The sequence below is a fragment of the Phalaenopsis equestris genome, unplaced genomic scaffold (assembly GCF_001263595.1).
Source record: "Phalaenopsis equestris unplaced genomic scaffold, ASM126359v1 Scaffold000002, whole genome shotgun sequence".
NCBI classification, from domain to species: Eukaryota; Viridiplantae; Streptophyta; class Magnoliopsida; order Asparagales; family Orchidaceae; genus Phalaenopsis; species Phalaenopsis equestris.
The window spans coordinates 49,114,974-49,116,076 of record NW_018164444.1 but is presented as its reverse complement, the minus strand read 5'-3'; positions in this window follow the sequence as shown (position 1 = coordinate 49,116,076).

Genomic DNA, 1,103 nt, shown 5'->3' with positions numbered 1-1,103 from the left:
AGTTCTAAAAAACTAGCGAGGTGTAAGTTAGGATCTTCATTTGGTGTACCTCCGCATTGATTATTTTGTACCATTTGGATAATAGCAGGTTTAAGCTCAAATGAATTAGCAGCTACATCAGGATTTTAGATAGATAAACGAATTTCATCTGCTGTAGGATTTGCATAATCTCGTAGGAGTCTAGGTTGGTGTCTATTCTCTTTTCCTTGATTGTTTATGTTGTTTTCCATTGTATCAGAATTTCTAGTTTCTCTTCTCAATCTTCTAATCTTTCTAACAGTGCATTCTAATTCTGAATCGTAGGGTATAAGATTTTCAGGTCCAAATTTACGCATACAATTTGAAATCAGTACACAGTAAAACAGTTAACTAAATATGAAAATAAGTTGCAATTCAAGTAAAAATTTTCTAATAATCCTAATATGTCTGGTACTCCAATTGTGATTTTTGTTTACTCACTCTCCGGCAACGGCGCTAAAAACTTGACCGCGACTTTATATATGCTTAAAAATATAAAATAAATATGGACGTAATAAATATTCAATAATTATAAAGTCACATTTATCAATTATACGTATCTCTCAAGTAATATAGGGTTCTAATTAAGTCCTAGATATCGATCCCACAGGGAATAAGATTAGAACTACGAACTAAAATCTTAGAAAAACAATACTTTAATCACAACAACGAAGTTCAATTTGCTTATCTGTCACTAATAGACAATTGAAATAAATATGTAATTTTAATAACTATTAAATAACTAAATATACTAATGAATGTTCAAATGTGATATTCTTGACTAATCCTACGCTTGTTTACTGAATCTGCGGCTAGGCTGGGAGGATACCGGCTCTCACTTCGGAGCTTCCACGTTCCTCTCGCCTGAAGGCTAACATATACACTTCAACACTCAAACGATAAGACCAAATTGGGGATTTTAGTCTATCACTCTAAAACCTCTAATTCTACGCCTTCCTATTTATTTGCACACAACTTCCAAGGGCTTTGATCTCCCTGAATCTTAGATGTAATCTTCACTTTAATGTAATCTTCACTTTAGTTTTAACAAATTAATTGGCCAGATTGAAAGTAAATTAAGATCG